Source organism: Mastigoproctus giganteus, chromosome 5 (assembly GCF_048544385.1).
Source record: "Mastigoproctus giganteus isolate SK-2022 chromosome 5, ASM4854438v1, whole genome shotgun sequence".
NCBI lineage: Eukaryota > Metazoa > Arthropoda > Arachnida > Uropygi > Thelyphonidae > Mastigoproctus > Mastigoproctus giganteus.
In genome coordinates, this window is record NC_143579.1 from 83,502,614 (window position 1) to 83,515,153 (window position 12,540).

General features: G+C 37.0%; 1 long non-coding RNA gene across 1 annotated transcript in view; it reads right to left on the minus strand.

Annotated features, from left to right (window-relative positions):
- Window positions 1–12,540, minus strand: part of LOC150085528 (uncharacterized) — a 147,553-nt gene that overhangs the window by 19,176 nt on the left and 115,837 nt on the right. The gene's annotated exons all lie outside the window — the stretch shown is intronic.

A 12,540-nucleotide genomic window follows, 5' to 3' on the forward strand; every position in this document is an offset into this window, starting at 1 on the left:
AAAAGGGTATGATTGTCGGGTGAAGGGTCGCAGAACGCCTTAACCACAGCACTCTTCGCGGAGTGCTATGGTTAGGGTGTTCCCAGAGTGGACGAATAGTGGACAGAACAGCAGTTGTTGGGCCAATGAATCCACTCAATCCTCATTGAATAGTCGTGGTAAACATAGATCCCGCTTTGTAAGCGCTACCGTGGTCTTGGAAACACCACTGGTTTCCTTGGGGACGACCAACAGTGTTCCCAAGACCATGATCTAACGAACCTTACCCGTATTTGCCTTTGGAGTGGGCGCCCGGTCAAGGTACCCATGCATACGGCTACCCATCAGCGCACAAAGTTGTTTGCATGTGAACGGTATTATTGGACCATTGACGACCGGAAAAGAAGTTGCCTCTTCCAGTGAATCAATTTTCCTGCTATGCTATGTAGATGGTAGACGGAGAGTACAGCAACAAACTGTGGAGAGGAATAATTCCGATGTCCTGTTCTATCAGAAACAGGCAGGTATCAGCAGTGTTTGGGAATATGGATGTTTTCCTGGGAATCAGTTGGGGCCCTCATACCCCTACTCTGAATACTAAAATCTACCTCTCTATGATGGCTGGTCAGGTACACTCATTCACGGTGACTGTCTTCCCGGTTGGGACAGTTGTGTTCCACTACGATAATGCGCCCTGCCAAGTTGCCAGTATTGTTCGAATGTGGTTCGGCGAACACAAACACCTGGTCCGCCGAATTCGTCCGATAGGACATCTATGGGATTACGTGGATCAACTGGGTCCTCCATCGCTAAACATTGACATTTGCTTATTGGTACTTGGATCCTCCACCTGCCGGCTATCGCAGATCTACAGGACCCTTCCTGTAGATCTGCGATAGCCAGCGGTGGAGGATCCAAAAATAGTGAGTATGTCCTCCTCCACCGGAGGAGGACATACCCACTATTAGATGATTGCTCAAAATGTTTTGACTCGACAGGGTATATATTTATTGGCACAATATTCATTATTGAATATTATTAACTATTATTCGTACAAAATCGATCTTTTTTTCCAATAATGGTAATCGATTTAAAAAAAATAATAATGTTGGAAATTCCTAATCTAGAAAATACTCATATTACAAAATTTTTGATAGATATATAAAAAAAATATCAAGATGGAACAGAATAATAGAATCATGAGTAGTTTCCTAACACACAAGAGTCCTGTTGTGATATAACGCCATTTGAAAGTAAAGGGAAAAAAATTAAAAACTTCTTGAAGTCACCTTCTGTTTATCTCTGAAGGTATGGCCCAGTATTCATCATTAACAAAATCTTAGATGTGGTATACATAAAACATGATTATCGTATCCATCCAATTTATCAACTCCATTACTCAGCGATGCATCACTTTTATCTGAAGCTCTCATCATAGTTGTCATCATCTATGGCCATTCACCCCAGCTAATTTCGTTAATGTCGTCTGGAGAAAGGCCTTCTATTGTCCTAATATTAAACATTAATGGATGTCTAGGAGACATTCTGCAGATGAGAATTTGCTGACAACACCCAGATAGTGGACATGACTTGGTTAAATTTTTAGTTCGACAAGATATAGCAAGAGTTTGAAAACAGAAAAGAGCGAAGTACTAGTTCGTTTCTGATTTTAAGCCACACTAAGTAAATTCCCTGCAACCCATCCCAGTAAACACATCAAACTTTTATACAAACTGTGTTCCTCTACCCAAACAGGAGAAATCTGCAGAACGAAGCAATACCGAAGGAAGGCGTATTAAAATAAGTGGTCTGAAAACCCAGAGACCAGCAAACACGCTAAATTTTTATCCTTCGCGAGAGAAAGTCAATGCCAAATACAAGATAGCCACTCGGAGGTAATGATGTTTCTCCAGCGCAACTGGTGGAAAGATTGATGTCACCCAATAACGCGGTCGTTTATTGGATAAAGTTCGGAGATGGTTCTATTTTTATCGAAGTATTATTTCAGTTTAAAGATGGAAGAGAATTACTGAAAAATTTATAAATAAATGAAAGAATAATAAAAATCTCTGATTATCTGAGAAGTTATTTTTCAGTGATGACTGAACCATTCAATATTAGATGGATGCAGAAAAATAGCCACAGTTATTCTCAAAGATCATCGACACCAGTTCTAATATAGAAAGTCTATAACTAGTCTATAGGACTTATAAAGAAAAGTCTTTTATTTTTAATTTCAAGTCCTGAATTCAAAAAAGTTGTATGAATAAGGAAATATGGACAAAATCAGTTACCGTGTAGTCATCCAATATTTGGGTAAAAAGGCACTCCAAAGGCAATTCATGAGGAAATGCTCATTGAGGGAACATTGGGAGAGGATGTCTTTTCCTATTCCTTGGTTAAAAAGTGGATAGCAGAATTTAAACGAGAGAGGGAGAGCCTAGAAGATGAGCCAGTAACGTCCCTCACTCTAGAAGTTGCTGACGGTGTGCATGATCTAGTGTTTAGTGATCGACAAGTGACAGTTAAGTACATTGCCAGCATCTTGAGAATCTCATCTGAATGTACATACCACATAGTAACAAAGTTTTTCTCGATAAAATTAGTGTCAGAACGATGGCTTCAAAAGTTTTTGACAGGAGATCAAATATGCACAAGTGTTGTCAAATAAAGTGAACATTTTCACAATTTTCAAGCAGATCCAGCAAATTCCCTTGCAAAGTTTGTGACCATGCAGGAGACATCAATCCATCACTTTCATACAGAGATAAAGGGGCAGTTCAAAGAGTAGAAACGCAGCTCGTCTCCCCCACCTGTTCCAAAGAAAGGCATGTAGATTTCTTTTACTGGCAAGGTGATGCGATCGGTTTTTTTGGGCTGTTGATGGAGTGTTACTAGCGAATTACATGTAAAAAGGCCAGACAGTCACAAGAGAATATTAGGCAGACTTTGTGAGACATTTTCGTGAAAATATCAAGCAAAGACAAATGCCGAGAAACTGAGCAATGGAGACTTGTTCCACCAGGACAACGTGCCTGCTCACAAGTCGGTCATTTCCATGGCTGCAATGCATGGGGCAGCTTTGAAATTGTGTCCCATATTCATCAGATCTAGCATCATCGGAGTTTCACCTATTTTCTAATTTCAAAAAATACCTGGCTGACATCCATTTCCCACCGACAACGACGTCATTACTATAATGAATGCATCCCTGGAAGCCCAAGAGAAAACTTTCTTCGCGCCTGGGACGAATGCATTAAAGCACCAGTGTTAAAGGCGTATTGACTCCAAAGAGAACTGTGTTGAAAAAAAAAGATATTATCAGACTCCTGAAATAAATCCTTCATACTCAAACCAAAGACTTTTCAAAGGGGGAAATGAGCTGCGTTTCCACTGTTTAGATTGCTCCTTTGTCTCTTGCTGAAAGTGATGGACCTATGTCTCATCCAAGGTCAAAAACCTTGCTAGGAAATTTGCTTCACCTGCTTGAAAATGACGCAAATGTTCACTTGACTTTACACCTCATGTGTGTTTTTGATCTGCTGTCAACAACTTTGGGACCATTCTGCTGACACATCTATCATAGCGAAAACCTCTGTTATTAAGTGATACACACGTTGAAATGAGATACGCGAGGTGCTGGCAATGTGCCGAACTTTCACTCGTCCTTCACTCATTGCTAGATCATGCACATTGTTAACAACTGGAGTGCTAGACGCGTAGGTCTTCCACAGGATGTGTAATCTTCCAGGCTCTCCCTCCCTCGTTTAAACTATGATGCTTACTTCTTAACCATGGAAATGGAAGGGGCATCCTCTCCTAAAGACAATTCATAAGGATCCATATTCTTATGAATTGTTTTTAGTCTTACTTTCCGTTTTTTTCCCATAAATATCAGATGACTCCACGGCGACTGATTTTGTCCATCTTTCCATGTTTGCACACACTTTTGTTTATTTCAGACCTGCAATTAAAAAATACTTTATTGAAACTGCACAAAACTTGGAGGGTTACTATTTGAAGTGTTATACATTAAATACAGAAATTTTTAACATTGCACAACTATTCTTGTCGAGCCACGAACTTTTCAAAAGTTTCATTGAGCTAATGGCTCAGATAAATTCGACAGAAATTGAAAATTTAAAGTCCTGTGAGTTTTATAGTGCAGGCAGTCTTTGTACGGTTAAAAGGGAGTGAAAATGCATACATTGTGGAGGATTTTCATCCACTAGAAGAGAGAGAAATGAATGTGACTAATCCGAGTCTGGGAAGGTTTCGTAACACGATGGGAACGGGGAATCTGCATTGTAGAGCAGTTACTGCACTCAAGGTCTCTATGTAAATTTTGATCTAGGAGGATTCCGAAAAGCATTGATATGATCTGCGGCACTTCTGGCATTTACAGAGTTTTGTCTACTTTACAAGAGTACTAATGGTACAGTTGTGGGAGATCACCGGTGGCGCTTTACCCCTAAACACCATGCCACTATGTTCCAAAAGAAGAAGGAGTCACTGAGGTGTTAACGCTTTAGATCAACATAAACCTCCCTTCATAACTCTTTCCCCCAAACCAATTTGGTGATTGTGTCAGACAATTCCCGCATTTTGGATAGAGTCTCGGAAATTACCTTTAGAGATAATATAACCCAAATATACTCTTGCACTCAACGATAATGCAAAAACCTAAATAAATGACAAAACATTACTGCGAAATTTGATTAAACGAATATCTCACATTAAGGAAATCTGTCCCGTCTTCGTGCATTCTTAAGAAACATTTTTAATGTTTTTTTTTTTAATAATACACAAAGGCTGGACAGATTTCGAATTGAACAGAATTATGAGAAGGAATTTATTAGCGACTAAAATGGACCGTCGGTGATCCGTGAAAAAACATGCCTTAAGGATAACTGTGATCTATGCAGGTGGCAATGCAGGTGTGACACTAATTAATGGTCTCATTATCCACCTGCTGAGAACAAAATTGTTAATTAGTGCTAGAGGTATCAATTCCTTTTCTTGCGTTACTGCACAGCAAGCTAGGTAAAGTTTCTTGGTAACCATCCTGTCTGGAGCATGCCAGGCATGCTCTATCGGATTGAGTTCTGGGATTATGGCTAGCCGGTTCATACAAGTTACTTTTCCTCTAAAGATATTAGTTCATTAGGAGCTCTTTAAGGACACGCATTATCGTCCATTAAAAGAAGTCCAATTCCACTGCTTCTGCAAAACTTGAAGCGTTGGGTTCAATGATCTCACTTCAATGCCTTATAGCTATGAGGGTTCCTCGCGGCAACGAATGAGATCCGTGTAGCCATTAACATTAATTCCAGCCAACACCATTTCCAAATGTGTCTGTTTGCTCGATATGAGTGGAATGGTTCAGTTTTCGCTTGCAGAATCAATGGAAATTGTTGAAAAAGTGATGAATGTTTGTATTTAATACGTATTTATGTTTTTTTTTTTTTTTGTTTGTTTGTTTGTTTGTAACCTTTTTAGCGCCAGTGCTTATACAAATAAAGCTCTTCTTTTAATAACAGCCCTGTTATTGCTATTTTTTGAATAACCCTCGTAAGTTTGTACGAATCAATCAAGTAACTCCTGTTTCTATCTTCCTTAATGACACTGACGAGAGAACATAGGGAAAGTTGTCATGTTTGCTGATGATTTAAAACGGAAGTTGGTTGATGATTTAAAGATATGAAGGATAGTCGAAGACGCCCGGAACCGGGTCACGTTGCGTCGAAATGAGTTGAGCCTATTTTATTAAAAGATATTGAAAGCAGAGAAAGGACATTTTCCTTTGTAAGATGATGGTGAGATTGCATTTGGAATATTGAGTTCAGGTCTGGAGGGTGCACCTCAAAAACGACAGAGGTGTGGGGAGGACGGCGATTCTACCAACTGTGCTACTCACCAAGGCAACTGAAATGACATATGCGAAATTGGATCCACAGTTTTCTCCAGCAGTTAGCACTGACAGCCCTAGTATGAAATACAATTTTATTAAAGTGCTGACAGCGTTAATTTCTTTAATAGCGATTCGTTACTAAGAACAGCTTGACAAATAAACTGAATTTTCTATTAGATATCGTACTATTTGTTTCAAGAATAGTTTTCAGCAGCAACTTATACAAATGTCTGATATGTATAACACTTTCCTTCGTTTTCTTTTTCTCTCTCTCTCTCTCTCTCTCTCTCTCTCTCTCTCTCTCTCTCTGGCAGAGCCTTCATACTGCAGAATGAGCACTTAAAACAAAATTCGTGTGTTAACGTAATCGAATTTCAGGTGAAGAAAAACCGTAATGCATTTTACAGCTGCCAGCGAATAAGAAACGCGATTCCCAATCTTCCTTATCATTTCTTCCGAAGTAAAATATTACATTCATTGATACATGTGGCTCAATAGAAAAGCTGCTGCAGCGTGTGTTTTAGTAGCTCGAATATTTTGAATGAAAATCTGTCAGACGCTGTTAACAAGGCAAACAAAGTGATGTTGTTTATGCTGGTTCAACTTAACGAACGATGGGCCCTCATTTTAAGAAATGGCCCCTACTAATGACCTTCCTTCAGCGATTTTCTTACTTTTTTTTTTCTCATGCGTCATCGCTGTTTTTCATGTGTCATTGATGTTATCCAGAAGGTTTAAAATACCAGCCAACACCCTGTCAGATGTGGAGTATGCGCAGTCACTGAACTGGGAGATAAATGTGATTGTTGCAGGTTGGAATTCGGCTTTTGGATTGCTATTCTAGAGAAACTTTATTACAGTTTCGGGAAGTATGATGGCCGGGACAATACCCATTAGAGTGCTCAACTGGGGAGTGAAAAACACGCCTTTATATTTGTGACACAATAAAAATTTGCTTGTAAGGAAATTTTTTTAAATGTGGGCCATTCCTGTCTTGTGGCTTTTTTATTTTGCATTTTTAAAGAACTTTGGGAACAATCCTCTTCCAAATTTATTCTGAAATAGACACAGTTCAACGAACAGAAATTAGATTTTAATGGTAATTACATTCAAAATAGTTAAATCATTTTTACTATATTTCAGTTGTTTTTCAAAAAGTGGTTATTCAATGTCTCATCTTAATCTACAGGATTCCCTTAAAGGTTTAGATAGAGTTAAGGATCGTAAATATCACCTCATTCCAAGCGGTTATCCGATAATGATAAAACTATTGCAAACAGCATGAAGAGAAGAGAAGAGAAGAGAAGAGAAGAGAAGAGAAGACCACAATTCCAAATCGACCATTTACAGAAGCATACTTCAAAATCTAAAATGAATCTCATACACGTTTCCCTCCAACACCATCAATTTCTTCAACATCCTAGAATTCGACCTCTTGGCTGATACCTTCTCCATAATTCAATCCTAACATAGAAAGAAGCACCAAAAACTGACTTCATTGTAGCACAAAGAGAAGGCCTGTTCAAGATGAACTCTTCTTGCTATTTATTTTTTGTACGTTAGTTATATTAATTTATTCTTATTATTTTATATTTATTATAAATTCTTATTACGTTTATTTATTTATAGAATAAAGCTTATTAGAGAAATATATAAATAAATAAAGTTATTGGGGCCTATTTCGAATAACAAGAACACTATTGTATTCACTGTAAAATGCCATGCACATTGGTTATAAAAGTCAAAAATAAGGTTTCAGTTAACCGTTCAGTGGCGTGCTTTATTTAATCTGCAAATTTCTTTCGGGTGGCGCATTTTTATTTTATTTATATATCTTATTAATTCCACTCCATTCGAATTTTCCGTAAAAAGAATCAATAATAATTAGGAAAAATACCTACATCTGGGTTTGATCACGTGTACCCGATTATTAAAACATATATGAAACTCTTTTATCTATTAAACTACTGGCTCAACCAATATTGTGCTTATATCATCCTGATTTACAAGTCAATTTGATATTTGCGCAAGCGCATCAGTTACTTAATTTCGTATTTAAAAATTAACTTATTAAATTGTGTTTAATGTAATAAACTAATTCCTGGTTGAGTCTTTTCAAATAATATGATTTATTTTTGTAGCTGAAAAGCTCAGTATCGTGCATAAACATATACTGAAGAACGGTTTAGATAATGTATAATAGATTAAAATAAAGCGCATGCGCACTGAGATACGTGCTACAACTTTCCGATTATTCTCTTGTAGGTCATATTATATACTCGATTACTGCGAACACAAAATTCAATTATAATGATAATGAAATGTATAATATAAGATATTTAATATACATATTAAATGCGCAATAAATTGTAAGTGGCGCTTGTGTAAATAGAAATTGTTAATAAATATATATGTATATATTTTCTAAACTAAATAATTTATTAACAACAAATAATATAAGTTGAAAAATAACGACATTAAATTATAAATTAATAATCACTTTTTAAAAGTCTTAAAAACAAACAAACAGAAATATACCTAATAACTGATTTTATAACTGGAAATAAATATTTCAATAGTTGCGTTTTTATAAGTTTGATTCTTTCAACGTTTTCTAAGTATTCATTCATTTACCAATACAATAAAACTAAAAAAAAAGTTCGAAAATCTGCACTAAATTGAATCACCTAGTGAAACACGTATTGTCCTCTCTAATTTGAATTCTTGGACGCGTTTCCAGTATCAAATGCGCCTCACATTAAATCCCAGAATGACTTCATATTAAATGCCGAATGCTTTGACAATGGAAACGTGATTGGTATCGACAAGGCATCTGTTATTGTCAGTAATTCTAACCAACGTTCCATTTAACTAAACATGTGAGGTGAATGCTCTTCCATTCCAGTAGAGTTCGGTTTCATCCAGTTAACCTGACCGGCACGAAGCTAGCAGTCGCCCAAGATACAGCGCAATACGAGTGGGTGGGTTTCCATGGCAAAATGCTGAAAGGAAAGATGAAAGAGCAGCAAGAGAGGATCAAAGCTCTCTTCTCGGGTTTAGCGAAATTAAGATTGTCGTGCAGGGAGCGAAAATGCACAGCCATTAGGAATGCATATTTTGTGATTTTTTTAAAGCGCTGTCACTTTCTTTATACGTCTAGATAGCTTTTTACCATCCGACATCTGGTCTGTCTTAATGGAAGTATCGAATCTCTGGAGACTGAGGTAGAGTGAACACAATGCAGTCGCGAACTGCAAATGTGACATGTGACATGCGATGCAGTCCATATATTAATCCTCTCTAATCTCGCTCTTTGTCTCTCTCTCTCTCTTTTCAGCCAGCTCCTCCTACATTTCATATCCGATCTCAATGAGCAACTTATTCGAAGGCTGTTAAGCTTTAATATGCAACAAAAGGTTAGTTATTTTAAATTAAAATACGCAAAAATAAGTTTGCAAAGAGGTTAACTCCGTATTATGAGAAGCGGATGTATAATATTTTAATTATAAAGTTCCAAATTGTGTCGATATAGCTGGTAACTTTCGGTTTTACACATCCATTCTTAATATATTAGTAAATATTTAGCGAGATGTTAAAGAATATCAAAGGAAATGGATTGGGAATATTTCCAAGCTCTACTTAACAACTGTGGCCGAATTTATAATTTCATCAATTCTTCATCATTCAGCCTTCAATTTCATTTATGTTGTTTTAGCTATTTAATTTGCCAGCGTTCGAGCTCTATGAATGACGCGAGGAACTTTTATGGGTTTTTTTTTTTCACTCCGTGGCTGAGTTAGTCGGCCACAGAAGTTGATAATAAAGTGTCATTATTAGTCATTCTACAGTAACCGGGCTCCCCTGGGATTTTCGAAACATGATGGCAGTATTTATCCCAATTTTTTTGGGAAAATACTGCCTTTCACGTGTCAAGAGCTAGAAGTTACAAAAGGTGAGTTGAGGCATTGAGTCTGCCGATTTCCAACAGGGGGAGCCATCATAAAATGTCATATTAGCAATGAATCAGTGCATGCTGTTTAAGTGCTACGTTATGTTATGTTATGCGCTAAAATAACTAAGGCTATGAGGTGCCAGTATTATGTGTCTGTGATTGCGTTTTTTTTTCAATTGGTTTGACCTTTACCGAACGAAAAACCAGAGTTTTCGGGAAAAAACCGTGAAACCCTCACCTGAGCCCGACTAATTCAGCCACGTTGCGAAAACAGTCTATAAAAATTCTCCGAGTTTTCTACCTGGTGTGGGAAAACTACTATACCCTAGATCAACGTCGACATGATCTCCAAATGCAAATATCCTGATGCTACTTAACCAGGAAACGTTTGGATAGTCTAGAGAAATTGATGGAAAGAGACCAGAGGGGATCACAAAGATAGCTTGTAGATTCCATCAGTCCTCATTGAATACTGTCAAACAGGAGTTGATGGAAGCCACAAGAATGGATATTAGAATACCTATGGAGTTACCTTATATCGGAATTTATGGAAGACCTATAGTACACAAGCCAAACGTGATGTTCGGCTTGTGTACTATAGCATGAAATTCATAAAGTCGACTTACCCGGTGCACAATCCATCGTAATTGGTCCTGGAACCTTGGAGAATTGTGTTCTGGAGTAACGAATCACGGTATACTGTTTCCCACCCGGTGGCCATTTTGGAAATTCTTGTAAAACGTTAAGAACCATACATTACATTTACATTTATTTACATATATACATAGATACAAACACTTTCTGTTTTCAATCATTTGATTCTGTGCAATAAACTCCTTCCAATTATAAAGCTTCACTTACAAACTATGGAAAGCAATATTTATGAATAAAATAAAACAATTAATTACTTAATTTAAAACGATTCATTTAATTTTTTACGCCATATATAACAAAATGAGACTGTTAATGCACGAAATAGCCAACATAAATAAAGAAATAATTAAGCGAATATGCCTAAACTCACTTTAATACTTAAATTACTTAAGTGAATAATATAAAGTAACTTTAAATGTTCATTTACGAATGCCTAGAATACCACTAGTTATAAATCTATACTGAAGCAAAAATATTACCTAAGTGATGACAGAGAGAGATGATTCGGACCGGCAACCGGAGTTTGTGTACTCAAATTTGTTATTTTAGTCTCGCGATATCTTCAAATGACAATTTTTTTTTGCTTCGATGCGGCTATAAATTATTAAAATATTCATAACATCGACTTTCGGTGTGATTTATGTGATGAAATACTATTAGGCTTACTTGTAGACGATTACCAGATGGAGAGAGAGAGAGAAGGAGGAGAGAAAATGTTATTTATGCGAGACATTGTGTTGCCACATTAAGTCACACAACAGCTTGAGAAGGGAGATTTATAGAACACGGGTCTGACATTTAGTGAAGAGGTAATATTATGGTTATTGCAAAGTTACCATCGCCTGACCGCCCTCTCAACAATAATTTTAAATGTGGCAAAGCGGGATTGTAACCAATATTTCCTAAAAATAAATATACGATGCTCGGTAGAAGTTGGAAAATGTCACACAATATTGCGTTTCCCTCGCTATTTTCTTGTACTTTGAATTATTGTTTCGAACGTATGTGAGCTTCCTTTAGAAAAGCTAACTTTAGAATTTACATATGCATGATGCATGGCATGGGCGAAGTGATATATGCTGTACGGAACACGCTTGCCTATTCATTGCAATGATTTGCGCGTGGTCAGATGACAGTGGCATTTATCGTGAGGTATATAAAAGCCGAATGAACATCCTGAAGAATAGTTTGGAGTACAACGAAGGAATCGATGCTGTAGTTAATCAAACTAGTTTTTACTCTTAATTTTTTATAATTCACGACATTAGGAAATAGTTTGTAAAAGAATACGTAGTATAAAAAAAACCTTGATGTACTTTGTACGCACGAAAGGTTTGATTTTATGCGAAAAAGTCCTCAGTTTGGAAGAGGTTAGCGAAATCCAAGCCAATAGCTTAATTAGCCATTTGACTGTAGCCATTTTTCCAATAATATGATTGCAACAATACAAGTATTTATTATATGACTGCAACAATACAAGTATTTGTTTTATAACTGCAAAAATGCAAGTATTTGTTATACGACTGCAACAATACAAATATTTGTCAACAATTTATTTCGTCTCGCATTTTCGTTGCATTCCATCGTTAGGCGCCGATATAGATATTTTCACATAAAAAGAACTGTCGCTTGAAAAACTATATCGGACACAAGATAATTTTGGCGATGTAACCGCCTTCTGTTTTTCGTATGGACAACTATTATTCTTCGCATGTTTGTGGGGGAAAATAATTAATTAAATAGTTAATAGTTACCTCCAATGGAGCTTAATGGCATTAGGGCAAAGGTTAGTACCTGTTCTAAGGTCTTCCTTTAGTCCCATACGTCAGCCACAGAACACGCGTGAAGTGTAGGGCAAATAATGACTTCTGCTTTATGTCTAATTTAACGTGCGAAGGAGCACTGGCCCGTGTTCGTTGACGCATATGTGCACTGTCAACGTACTCAATTTTTACCGCCTAATATATCGCTTCGGCCGAAAATTTAGGATAAAAATTGTCTGACCACAGTGTTTCCGTTGATTAAGTAGTGGGTTTTGCATGAA